This window comes from Felis catus, chromosome E1, assembly GCF_018350175.1.
Source record: "Felis catus isolate Fca126 chromosome E1, F.catus_Fca126_mat1.0, whole genome shotgun sequence".
Classification (NCBI taxonomy): domain Eukaryota; kingdom Metazoa; phylum Chordata; class Mammalia; order Carnivora; family Felidae; genus Felis; species Felis catus.
Genome location: NC_058381.1, coordinates 17,541,034 through 17,554,840, shown reverse-complemented (window position 1 = coordinate 17,554,840; position 13,807 = coordinate 17,541,034). Strand labels below are relative to the sequence as shown.

At 40.2% G+C, this 13,807-nt stretch overlaps 1 long non-coding RNA gene and 1 pseudogene across 2 annotated transcripts in view; both read left to right on the top strand.

The window, feature by feature from the left end:
* Nucleotides 1–13,807, top strand: part of LOC123382123 — a 32,745-nt gene that overhangs the window by 3,855 nt on the left and 15,083 nt on the right. The gene's annotated exons all lie outside the window — the stretch shown is intronic.
* On the top strand, nt 3,191–5,751 carry LOC101093218 (annotated as a pseudogene).

The window sequence follows — 13,807 nt, the reverse complement described above, 5'->3', positions numbered from 1 at the left end:
TTTGTGAGTTTGAGCCCCATGTCTGGCTCTGTGCTGACAGCTCAGAGCCTGGAGCCTGCCTCAGATTCTGTGCCCCTCTCTCCCTCTGCCCCTCCCCCACTTGCACTCTGTCTTTTTCTCAAAAATAAATAAACATTAAAAAAAATTTTTTTTAAATAAAGGCATAAAGAAGCTTTAAAGGAAAAATTTGTGCTCTGAAATTAATGAATGTCAGCATAAAAGCATAATTAGAAGGTAAAAGCCTTTTTACAACAGCATATGTCACTGAATCCAACCATAACCAGCTCTTGACTTGTTTACAGTAAGGATTGGCTTTGCCTTGCAAAATTTTGAAGAAAGACCCCTTTGGGGTGTGGTGGGGAGTACATTTACCCAAATTTGAGAGCTAAAACCCCAATAATAACATCATAACAAAAAGTCTTTGCCATTGAGCAATATTCCACCACTTTCTCATCTATTAAAGAAGAAATAAAAGTGTATATAAAAAGAATTATGTTGATAGGGCTTTATATTCTTTGCTAACTTAGACTTTTAGTTGGAAGGCCAGAATTCCTGAGTTCTAACTTCTCTTTCTACATTTTCCACATTACAGTTGCAGGCAAACCAAAAGCATTTATTCTGACTTATCACACCTTAGCTGGACTTACTTTCTTCACATATATTGTATGAATTTTCAGAAATTAAGTCTTGCTTTCAGGTGCTTTAGTTACTGTGAATGTTGCCTTAGTGGCATGTAGTAGTATGGAGAAAGGCTTGTGATATAGTTTAAGAAAAAATGCAGAATATTAAATTTTATGTACACTAGCATCATAACCTTGTAAAAACATAAATATTTTAAAATAAGTATGGAAGGGGCACCTGGGTGACTCAGTCGGTTAAGTGTCTGACTTCAGCCCAGGTCATGATCTCATGGTTAGGCTCATGAGCTGAAGCCCTGCATCGGACTCACTGCTGTCAGTGCAGAGCCTGCTGGGGATCCTCTGTCCCCCTCTCTCACTGCACCCCCCCAACTGCTCACACTCTCTCAAAAATAAATAAACATTAAAAATATAAAGTATGGAAATATAACAGGAGAATGTGTACCTTCTCTTCCACCTGATTTTTCTAAAAGTTTTATGTGAAATATTTGAGATTTGCCATGTATTTGAAAACAATAATGCCATAATATCAAAGAGAATAATTGTAGGGCTAACCTCAGTCAGTTGAGCATCTGACTCTTGATTTTGGATCCTATGCCCCTCTCCCTAGCTAACACTCTCTCTCTTTCTCTCTAAATTAAAACTTAAAAATAAAAGAGTATACTTAATTCATTTTTTCAATAAAATGCATCTGCATTAAGGAAGAAAATATACCAAGTCTGGTAAAATTATGGATGCTTCTTTTTCCTTTTCTCTATTTTCCAAATGTTCTGTTATGTAGTTATTACTTTTCATAATAGCATTATTTTTATTTATTTTTGTTTTTTCTATGTTTATTTTTGAGAGAGAGAGAGAGAGAGAGGGAGAGACAGAGCATGAGTGGGGGAAGGGCAGAAAGAGAGAGAGACACAGAATCTGAAGCAGGCTCCAGACTCTGAGCTGCCAGCACAGAGCCCGATATGGGGCTCGAACTCACAAACCCATGAGATCATGACCTGAGCTGAAGTTGGATGCTTAACCAACTGAGCCACCTAGGCACCCCGCATAATAACATTATTTTTAAAAATTAAAGTAATAAAAAATTGAATCTGCACCATCCTTTGAAATTCATTTTACAGTATATTGTACCTACAGTCAATGTGGGAAGTTGTAAGGAGATAGGAGGTTCCTATGTGTGGTAGGTTAATGTTTTAACTATTGCTATAATCACAGTTGCTAATATTTATTGAGCATTTACTATGTGCCAGGAACTGTACCAAGTATTTATCTTGGTGTTCACTGTAAGTCTTAAGGTAGATGTTAAGCCCATTCTACAGATGAGGAGTTTGAGGCCTGAAGACATTAAGAGACTTGCTTATAATTAAAAGCCACCAAATTTATAGCAGGGACTGAAATAGCTTCCAGGTTGGCTGGATAGAAAGAATATCTAACCCTACCAAAGTGTGATGTACATTTCTAAAATTTTAGTACATCTCTGAAAAACATTCAAGTTATAACCACCACGAAGATGGTATCTGGTTAACAGAGGCAGATCCATACTGCAAAGCTAATGAAGATTCACAGCCCTTCAATGCACAGGCCCATCTAAGGCCCTGGAGGGGCCCTAGAAATGGCCTTTTGAAAGAGCTAGATATTTTTTCATTATTTTGTAAAATTTGTTAAAGCAATATATTTTTGTATTTTATTCCTTAATGAGGAAGGGCTCCCCAAACCCAGGAGTACCCAGGTTAACAGTCATTTGGGAATCTGGCTCAGAAGTGTTGTAACTTCAGAGGTATTTTGAAAGATTATAGTCATACTTTATAATAATATGGAGAAATGTTGGCAGTATAACTCAAGTGCAAAAAGCAAAGTAACAAATTATATGTACACATTATTATTACATATAAAATATGAATTCAAGGACTATCAGAGAACTTGAAAAATGAAAGCAAAAAGCCTTTTATTCATTTGTTCATTCGCAAACATTTATTAGGCACTTTTTTTTAAAGTTTGTTTATTTTGAGAGGTGGGGGGAGCGGGAGAGAGAGAATCCCAAGCAGTCTCCACGCTGTCAGCACAGAACCTGATGTGGTGCTCAGTCTCATGAACTGTCAGATCACGACCTGAGCCAAAATTGACAGTCAGATGCTTAACCAACTGAGCCACCCAGGTGCCCCCAATTAGGCACTTTTGAGGTACCAGGAATTATGCTTTTTGTTATTTGGGTGTTGTTTGCTTTGTTTCGTTTCATTTTGCTTTGTTTAAATGTTTATTTATTTTGAGACAGAGAGCACGAAAGAGCAAGCTAGAGGCCGGGGGGAAGGGGGGAGAGGTGGGCAGAGAGTGAAGGAGAGAGAGAAAGAATCCCAAGCAGGCTCCACGCTGTCAGCATGGAGCCTAATGTGGAGCTCCATCTCACATATGGTGAGATCAAGACCTGAGCCAAAATCAAGAGTCGGACACTTAACCCATTGAACCACCCAGGCACCCCTCATTCTGTTTTTTTTAAGTTTATTTATTTATACATTTAACTAATATCTGCACCCAAAGTGGGGCTCGAACTCATGATCCCCAAGATGAAGGGCCACATGCTCCTCTGACTGAGCCAGCCAGGTGCCCCTTGTTTTGTGTTTTCAATCCATTTCTCTTATTAACACAGTTTTGCATCTTGGTTAAATATATCTGCAAGCCTGTCTTAATTGTCAAATGGAAACCACTTTTTACATACCTTTAATCTTACATTTTGTGTGCTATGACAACTTTAAGAGATACAGAAATATTTAAGTCTCTGGACCTCAGTTTTTTCCTGTCTAAATTATGGAGAATGGGTAAAGAGGCCTCCAAATTTCTTCCCACTCTAACATGTCATGATCATAACTCTGCACTTTCTTCCCAGATTATCCCTTTATTTCATTATAATAAAACTATACAACAGCAGGAAATTTAGCTGATAAAAGTTAAGTTTTCAACTGTAACAATTGATTATAACTTTACAGAAATTATAATCAGAAACAATATTATGTCATTTTATATAAATGGAAATTGGCTCTCTGATGATAGTTCCAGTTTCAAAATGGGGCAAATCACTGGTAACATCCACTGTTTTATTTCAGCAGGGAAATAATTTTATTCATGTATATTTCCTTTAGATCTTAATATTTTTGCCTAGAGACACTAACTTCAAAAAACTTTCAAAGGAATTGAACAGAGGTATGGGTAAATTAGGTTAGTCTTTTAATAACTGGAATATGACAACTTTTCCAAATATGAAAGTTTTCAAAAATGACAGTTTGCTTTTATGAAGAGTATTATGAGAAAAGTTTGAGGGAGAAGCTACAGCAGAATGGTATAAGTTTTGTAGTCAGAAATGAGATAGGATCCCTATTCTGAAACTGCTTAGATTAGTGACCTTGTTTGGGCAAATTATTTAACCTCTTTAAACCTTAGTTTACTCAGCTGAAAAATGGAAGTAATATTAATGCCTAACTCACAAAATGTAGTGAACTTTAAGTAAGATAATATAAACAAAGTTGTTGAGTATAGTGTTTATAATATTAGTGAGTGGTACTAAATATTAAATGTTACTGATACTAAATTATTAAATATTCGATATATAAAGGTAAACTCTCAGATATATTTCATTAAAGAAACTGAGTTTCAGAGAAATCAATTAGCAAGTTAACCAAGAATAGAGTGTTTTCCCCAATTTTTGAAAGGATAGGCAAATAGCCCTGTTGGCTCTCTGAGCAACACCATGGCACTAGGCAAGAATAAGCACTTTAAGAAAGGCAGCAAAAAGGTTGCCAAGAAGAAAGTGGCTAATCCATTTTCTAGAAATATTGGTATGATGTGAAAGCACCAGCTGTGTTCAATATAAGAAATAAAAAACACTGGTCTTGAGAACTCAAGGAATGAAAATTGCATTTCATGGCCTCAAGGGTCGAGTTTTTGAAGGAAGCCTTGCTGATCTGCAGAATGATGAAGTCGCATTTAGAAAATCCAAGCTAATTACTAGGATGTTCAGGGCAGAAACTGCCTTACTTCCATGGCATGGATTTTACCAGTGCCAAATGTGCTCCGTGGTCAGAAAATGGCAGACCATAACTGAAGCTCAGGTTGATGTCAAGACTATCGATGGTTATTTTCTCTGTCTATTCAGTTGGTGGTTTTACTTAAAAACTCAATAATCAGATTTGGAAGACCTCTCCCGCTAAGCACCAGTAGGTTTGCCAAATCCAGAAGAAGGTGATGGAAATCATGACCTGAGAGGTGCAGACAAATGACTTGAAAGAAGTGGTTAATAAACGGATTCTAGGGGCACTGGGTGGCTTAGTCAGTTAAGTGTCCAGCTCTTGACTTCGGCTCAGGTCATGATCTTACAGTTGGTGAGTTCAAGCCCCACACCGGGCTCTGCGCTGACAGCCGGGAGCCTGCTTGGGATTCTCTCTCTCCCCCCCTCTCTCTCTCTGCCCCTCATCCTCTTGTATGGTCTGTTTCTCTCTCTCAAAATAAGTAAATAAACTTGAAAAAAATATTGGTTCCAGACAGCATTGGGAAAGACATAGAAAAAACTTCCCAATTGTTTTTTCCACTCCATGATACATTTGTTAGAAAAATGAAAATGTTGAAAACCCTAAAGTTGTACTGGGAAAACTCATGGGGCTTCATGATGAAGGTGGTAGTTCTGAAAAAGCTGCTTCAGATGAGACAGATGCTGAAGTTGAACAAGCTAATAGCAATAAGCCACCAGTCCAAGAAGCTGTTTAAAATTCAGACTTTTGGGGCACCTGGCTCAGTCCATAGAGCATTTGACTCTTGATCTCAGGGTCGTGAGTTCAAGCCCCACATTGGATGTGGAGCCTACTTTAAAAAAAATTGTTTAAAAAAACCCATTAAAATTCAGGCTTTTAATGTGACAAAAGTCATTAGTAATGTTAAAAAAATAGATAGGCAAATGCTGTCAACTAAAAGCAGTAGCATATTCAGTCTCAATAGCAGTCCTCTCTGAGCAGCAGGCTCAGAGCTGACTTTCATTTTCTTCTCTTTTGCTTCGCTATTTTCTCTAAATGTTATATGTTGAGCATTTATCCCTTTTGTGAAAAGAAGAAAGTATCTTTAAAAAATTAATGAATTCGGGGCGTCTGGGTGGCGCAGTCGGTTAAGTGTCCGACTTCAGCCAGGTCACGATCTCGCGGTCCGTGAGTTCGAGCCCCGCGTCAGGCTCTGGGCTGATGGCTCGGAGCCTGGAGCCTGTTTCCGATTCTGTGTCTCCCTGTCTCTCTGCCCCTCCCCCATTCATGCTCTGTCTCTCTCTGTCCCAAAAATAAATAAAAACGTTGAAAAAAAATTAAAAAAAAATTAATGAATTCAACATCCAACTATCCTGTGAACATTAATCCCCCCCAAAAGACCAAGAGAATTGATATGCCATTTTGGATTCCTTTTTGAGTCCCCAGTAGATGAAATGAATTTAAGTTTGAAATAATCAATACATCTGCAGTTGTCAGTATGTATACTCAGTTTGTTGGAGTCCATAATTAGATGCATCCAGAAGTTGTATAAAAGGTCACTCCCTAGGGGAACCTGGGTGGCTCAGTCGGTTAAGTGTCTGACTTCAGCTTGGGTCATGAACTCACGGTTTGTGAGTTTGAGCCCTGCATCAGGCTCTGTGCTGACAGCTTGGAGCCTGCTTTGGATTCTGTGTCTGCCTCTCTCTCTGCACCTCCCCTGCTCATGCGCTGTCTCTCTAAAAGAAATAAATGTTAAAAAATAAAAATAAATATGGGCACCTGAGTGGCTCAGTCAGTTAAGCGTCCTACTTTGGCTCAGGGCATGATCTCACAGCCCGTGAGTTTGAGCCCTGTGTCGGGCTCTGTGCTGACAGCTCAGAGCCTGGAGCCTGCTTCAGATTTTGTCTCCCTTTCTCTCTGCCCCTCTCCCATTCTCCCCCACCCCTCTCTCTTTCTTTCTCAAAAATAAATATTAAAAATCGGGGTGCCTGGGTGGCTCAGTCGGTTGAGCATCCGACTTCAGCTCAGGTCATGATTTCACCCTCTGTGAGTTTGAGCCCCGCGTTGGGGTCTGTGCTGACAGCTCAGAGCCTGGAGCCTGTTTCAGATTCTGTGTCCTCCTCTCTCTCTGACCCTCCCCCATTCATGCTCTCTCTCTGTCTCAAAAATAAATAAACATTAAAAAAAATAAATAAAAATAAAATTTTAAAAAGGTCACTCCCTGAGAAAAAACAACTGGTAAGACTCTGCATAAATTGGATGAAATTAACCACTAATAGGGAATCTAGTCAGCATGATTAGAATGTCTAAGAAGCTATAAGAAAATAAATAGAATAGACATGAAAACTACAACATATCAATTTTATTCCCCCCACCCCATTCTCTTTTGGTGTTTTAAAATTAGTATTTCAGAAGTTATATGATTGGTATTGTGTTAGTTACATATTGCTATGTAACAATTTACCCAAAACCTAGTCGTCTTAAAACAAGCATTTATTATCTCATCATTTCTGAGGGTCAGGAATTCAGGTGCTGCTTAGCTGAGCGCCGGCTCACGGCCTCTCCTGAAATTGCTGGGAGGTTCTGCTTCCAAGCTCACTTACGTAGTTCTTGGTAGTATTCAGTTCCTCAGGATGTGTTGGATTGAGGACCTCAGTTCCTCACTGGCTGTTGCCTCTCCATAGGCAGCTCAGGACATAGCAATTGTCTTCCCTCAGAATCAACAATAGGGGGCGCCTGGGTGGCTCAGTCCGTTAAGCGTCTGACTTCAGCTCAGGTCATGATCCCACCCACGGTCAGTGAGTTCCAGCCCCGCGTAGGACTCCGTGCTGACAGCCCAGAGCCTGGAGCCTGCTTAGGATTCTGTGTTACCTCGCTCTCTGTTCCTCCCCGGCTCATGCTCTGTCTCTCTGTCTCAAAAATAAAATAAAACATTAAAAAAAAATAAAAAATAAATAAAAAGAATCAACAATAGAACAAGAGGGAGCCCTCGAGATGAAGCCACAGTCTTTTTGTAACCTATTCTCAGAAGGGACATCCCATCACTTCTGCTTCATTTTATTCATTCGACGTGAGTTCAACCTACACAGAAGGGGGGAGGAACACAGGAGGGTATGAATACCACACTCTCATTGAAGGTCATCTCAGAGCCTGCCTACTGCAGAGATAAAAACATCCATCAAACTTATTCTGCTTGCTTTGATGTCATCACCTAGCTATATTCTGAATATAATCTCATATTATATATGACTTGCCTTTAAGGTGAGAAAGTACACTAATAGCACACACAAGTTCCTCATTATCTTTACATTAGTAAATATTCTTTTTTTTTTTTAAGTTTATTCATTTTAAGGGTGGGGGGGAGAGAGAGAGGGGGAGAGGCAGGGAGAGAGAGAATCCCAAGCAGGCTCTGCCCTGTCAGTGTAGAACCTGATGTGTGGGGCTCCATCTCATGAATCGTGAGATCATGACCTGAGCAGAAACCGAGAGTCAGATGCCCACCAACTAAGCCACCCAGGCGCCCTAGGTATATATTTTAATAGAGCTATCACTGTAGAATTTGATGCTGTGTTGGGAGAAATGTTTCTTATATCTAAGTTTGCTGACACCCAAGTAACTCAACCCAAGTTAAGTTACCTGCCTGGCCCATGAAGGCATTTTATATTTGCATTCCTATTTTCCAAGGAGGCCTCCTTCCTGGCAGCTTACATTGGCCCTCTCAAGACAGGACGATAGCCCTGGGCCTGGTCACAAGTTTTGGTTCAGTACTTAGTAAATTAGTAAATATTCTTAACCACTTGAATTTTGTCATTTGCTCAGGTCAGGAGCTCACAGTTTGTGAGTTCAAGCCCCACACTGGACTGTCTGCTTTCAGCGCAGAGCCCAGTTCGGGTCCTCTGTCCCCCTTTCTCTCTGCCCCTACCCCTCTCACACATACACATTCTCTCTCTCTCTTTCAAAAATAAACATTAAAATATATATATATATATATATATATATATATATATATATATATATACCTATTTACCTTAAGAACTGGGGAACTTAATTTCTCAGTCTAATACCTGCCTTCAGTTTAACTAAAAGATAATCTGATATACACTCTCAATCCTCAATCCTATCTTTTCACATAAGGTAATCTTTACTCTTTTGCCAGATAAGATGCTATTCATAGGTTCCAGGGATTAGGACATGTACACATCTTTTTGGAGGCGACCATTCATCCCACAACAGGACATTGTAAAGAATTTTAAAATAATAGTAAAACTGACTAAATGTCAGTCTACTTTTTATTATTACCATGTGCAGGCAATTTCAAGCAATGTCAATGATAAAATACTCCCCATGGGAGCAGCCCACTCCCCATACCCCCCTACTTTTGGTGGGCCATCATTGAATAGTTCAATGTAAGCTATTCAGCCTGCCTTAACTTTTCAGGACCAAGCACTGCATAAAACCATTTGGTGGATCATCAGTGGCCAGTCGCACCCCCTCATCTTGGTATGACTGACTTAGGAATCAACTTAAGCAAATGTCACCTACTCAAGGAACATCTCCCTAAATATCTAGACTCGAAGTACCACCTCCCACTTATTTCCTGTATTTGTTCCTTTCACAGCACTTGCCACACTTTGTAGTTATTTTGTTTGTAGATTAATTTTTTTTTCCATCTCCTTTATTAGTCTGTAAGCCCCAAGTCCTGTATGTCTTATTCTTTGAGTTATCCCCAGAGCCTAACACATTGGTAGGTGCTCAATATATGTGTAGTAACCACTGCATTCTCCCCAGCTCGTGGGCTACCAGTAAAGCGGACTCGCTAAACATTGAACAAATTATTCTTTCATTTCATGCCCAATACTAAAAAGAAATAGCCACTTGTCTAAGACTGGTGACATAGAGAACTATTTATCTCCATAATTCAGAAACAGCTGCAGCGTCATGGATCTTAGTAGAGTTTTCTCCTCTTCCAAACTCGAATTCAGGCGTGATTAGGAATGTTTTATTCTGAAAAATTCAGAGTTATCCTAAGACTGAATCATAGAATAAGATACAAATACAGCACTAACATTATGAAGAGGACCTACACATTTTGTCCCAGTGGCACACTAGAAATGACAAGAATCCAGCCAGTAGCCCAAACTTACCAAGTTCCACAGATAAAGCATCCATTTCCTCTTCAAACCACGTGCTCCTCTCAATCTCCTTCAGTATTTCTTTTAGTAGCACAACTATTCACCTGGCTAGTTCTCCAGGCTTAATCTTCAGCTCTCTTTTCTTCTCTCTTTACACTGTCTTCCTAGGAGATCTCACCCATCTCCAAGACTCAAACAATAACCATCAGGGTTATTCCTGATGTATGGCCTCAGTCCTCTCCCCTGAGCTCCAGACACACAACTGCCTACTTGTTATACCTTCTTCATTATACCACAGGCATTTCAAGCTTATCATGTCCAAAAGCAAACTCTTGTTTTTTCCTCCAAGCCCCTTTCTCTCTGAGCTTCTCCATCTGTAATGACACTGCCATTCACCAGTGACTAAGTCCAGAAACCCAGGCGTTTCTGGGTTCTTTGACTCCTCTCTTTCTCTAATCCCCCACAGTTAGATCATTCACAAGTCCTATGAACTCTGCCTACAAATATATTTGAATTGCATTTACCTCTTTCCATCTGTACTACTTCCTAGTCTAAGCTACTTGTCTCTCTACTTCCATTCTCAGCAAAATAGGTGGGGTAATCTTAACATATAAATCCCATCATGGCATTTCTTTCCAAACTCATGTTATGTCATTCTCTGTTCAACCACTGTATTATAACCATCCATTGTGCCTTTCAGTTCTTTGCACAAGTCAGGAACCTCAGCACATTCTGTTTCTTCTGGTGTAATTATTTCTCCTCCAGCTTTTCCCATAGCAGGTTCCTTCTCGTTCTAAAGCTGAATGTCAGCATCACTTCATAGATTCCCTTCCTGGCCTATTGAAGCAGATCTTTCCTCCTCTACTCTTATTTGTGTTTACTTTATCCCATACATTTCCTTCCTGGCACCTTCTCCCAATTAAAATACTTGATTAGAGGGGCGCCTGGGTGGCTCAGTCGGTTAAGCATCCGACTTCGGCTCAGGTCATGATCTCACGGTTCGTGAGTTCGAGCCCCGCTTGGGGCTCTGTGCTGACAGCTCAGAGCCTGGAGACTGCTTTGGGTTCTGTGTCTCCCTCTCTCTCTGCTCCTCCCCAGCTTACGCTCTGTCTCTCTCTCTCCTTCAAAAATAAGTAAAAACATTAAAAAAAAAATACTTGATTAGAGAAAAGTGGGGGGGGGGGTCCCTGGGTGGCTCAGTGGGTTAAGCTTCCGACTCTTGGTTTTGGCTGAGGTCATGATCTCTGTTGGTGAGTTTGAGCCCCGCATCATGTTCTGTGCTGACAGCACGGAGTCTGCTTGGGATTTCTCTGTCCCTCTTTCTCTACCTCTCCTCAGCTTGCTCTCTCTCAAAAAATAAATATGGAAACACAATTTTTAAAATTAAAAAAATAAATAAAATAAAATAAACTTAAAAAAATAAAAAAAGGGGGCGCCTGGGTGGCTCGGTTGGTTAAGCGTCCGACTTCGGCTCAGGTCATGATCTCACGGTCCGTGGGTTCGAGCCCCACGTTGGGCTCTGTGCTGACAGCTCAGAGCCTGGAGCCTGTTTCAGATTCTGTGTCTCCCTCTCTCTGTGACCCTCCCCCGTTCATGCTCTGTCTCTCTCTGTCTCAAAAATAAACGTTAAAAAAATTTTTAATAAAAAAATAAATAAAATAAAAAATAAAATACTTGATTAGTCTTCCCCACTAGATTTGACACTACATGAGGACAGGAACTGTGTCTTGTTTACTGATGTATCTCTAGCTCCTAGTGCAGTGTCTGGGACGTGGCAGGAGATGAACCAATTGTTGAATAAATTAAGGTGTCCTATTCTATTTTGGTCTCTGTGTTACAAGTGTATTTTGCACAATGTTGCCCAGAAGGGAGAAATTCTTATCCTTCCATTTCATGTCCATTACTTAAAAAAAGAAAATGACAAATGACACAGAAGGCCATTTATCTCCATAGTGCAGAAACAGCTGCAGTGTTATGGATCTTAGTAATGACAATATTTTTTCCCATGATTAGGAAATTTCATACTGAATTTTACAGGAATTGCATAAAGAAATTGAATCATAGAGGCGCCTGGGTGGCTCACTTGGTTAAACATCTGACTGTGGCTCAGGTCATGATCTTACGGTTGGTGAGTTCGAGTCCCGCGTTGGGCTCTGAGCTGTCCTCACAGTTGTGTGGACAGCTCAGAGCCTGGAGTCTGCTTCAGATTCTGTGTCTCCCTCTCTCTCTGCCCCTCCCCCCCGCTCACACTCCGTCTCTCTCTCTCTCTCTCTCCCCGTCTCTTAAAAACAAGCATTTAAAAAAACTTAAAAAAAAAAAAAGAAATTGAATCATAAAATACAGAAAGAATTAATAGTGTAAACAGGTAGAAGCCGGAAAGTTTGGCCTGGGGCAACAAGATATTTTCTTTAAGTTTCTGAGGTAACTGTACCGATGTTTCCTTTTGCACACTTCCAAATCATCTCGGAAAGATAGACAACACGTGCTGTCTATTCTGGCCAGAAGTACTAAAGTCATTTATTAAGGCATGATTCACCCACCAAGAGGCCTTCATTTTCGTGAAGAGGAAGGGCAAACTAATTTCAGATAAGTCTTGAATAGTAATTTGACCTAACAGAAGTGTGGGTCCACATTTACCACTCTCGTGGGGCTTACACTACATGACAGTGTCCAAAGCAGTGTTCGTTCCTTCCCAGCTACACTTCAGAAATGCTTTTCATATCTGAGCTTCCCAGCAACCAGTTCTCATTTGCTATCCCTCCCCCAGACACTCTTTGGGCTAGCTTGAAAGTGCTCAAAGCTATAATAGCATTCAAACAGCAACAAACAATCAGATTTCCTTAGTGTCTGTCTTTGAGCAGTTCATTCCACATCTGTTTTTTTTTCTGGTGCTTTCCCTGTCACACTATGACGTAAGGAGATCTGAGATTAGAGAACCTGACGTTCAAATAGTTTGTTCAAAGCCACAAGTGAAATTACCTATCACAATCATCAAATTCCATCCTCCTGACTCCCACACGGGGTTTGAGACCCTTTACTAAAACTTTCAAGACTACGTACAATTATGAGTCTTGAGCATTTTTTTATCACCCTCTTCACATAAAGAAAAAATATTATTTTGTGGTTTCTTTAATAAAATGTCTTTATGAGGACAAGGCTTCTAAATCACCTCATTTTAAGTTTACGTAGAAAAGATCAAAGGAATAAACATAGAAGAAAAGTCTTCCACGTGCCAAAAACTTTGAGGAACTTCTGCTAGTTAGAATATAAAAGGACTCAATTACAAGGAAGGGCCAGTTCAAGATTCCACTTCTGTAAAATGTACTATCACCCCAATAGAAATCCATGAGCATTCCCTTATTTAGGATTGAAGGCCAGGTGAGGGCAGGTGGAGACACAGTCAAGCCTTACGCTCAGACCCATTTCAATCTCTAACTGAACCCACTGCAATTCCTACTTAAATATTAACCAAAGCTAGACACACATAGACCTCTCTATGTTAAGATGAGCAAATGGAGAAAAACCAAAGGACTATTCAAAGGTGTCTCAGTTTGGGGTGCCTGGCTGGGTCAGTTGGTAGAGCATGTGACTTTGATATCAGGGTCGTGAGTTCAAGCCCCACACTGGGGGCACAGTTTACTTAAAAAACACATATACAAAGATGCCACAGCTCAAGGTACGAGGTTCCCTTGAAAAAACAGAACAGGGACGGCCGGGTGGCTCAGTCAGTTAAGCATCTGCCTTTGGCGTGGGTCACGATCTCGCGGTTTGTGAGTTCGAGCCCCGCATCGGTCTCTGTGTTACAGCTCAGAGCCTGGAGCCTGCTTCGGATTCTGTGTCTCCTCCTCTCTCTGCCCCTCCCATGCTCATGCTCTGTCTTTCTCTGTCTCTCAATAATAAATAAATGTTAAAAACAATTTTTTTTAAAAAAAGAAAAATCAGAACAAAAGCGGGTAATATATAGAGCAGATTCAGGAAATCCAATCAACAAAAATGTAAGCATTTGCATTCCCTAATAGTATTTCCCCACTACTGAAAATTGTGT